Here is a 271-nt window from a genome sequence, read left to right as displayed (position 1 = left end):
GGTAGAGCCAGTAAATCCTGCCATTTTACGTGTAATTGTACAAGCGCTGAATCAGCTCTAGGCGGATCTGCGGGTGCGGCCGTTATCTCTTGTTGCCCCATCACTTCGCCGCACGGTGTATAAGAGCAAAGGAAGCCTCGCTGAAGCTTGCTTGTGTGCACGCGTGATGCTGGCTTGCATTACCAGCCGCAGCGCGGCGCGCTGCAACCCCGTTTCAGGCTGCCTCCTCCTGCGGCACCCAGGCCGTGAGCTCAACGCCCAGGAGGGCTGC

The sequence above is a fragment of the Eimeria mitis genome, genomic scaffold, assembly GCF_000499745.2.
Source record: "Eimeria mitis Houghton genomic scaffold, Emh_scaff7344, whole genome shotgun sequence".
NCBI classification, from domain to species: Eukaryota; Apicomplexa; class Conoidasida; order Eucoccidiorida; family Eimeriidae; genus Eimeria; species Eimeria mitis.
Note: the sequence above shows the minus strand (reverse complement) of the source record.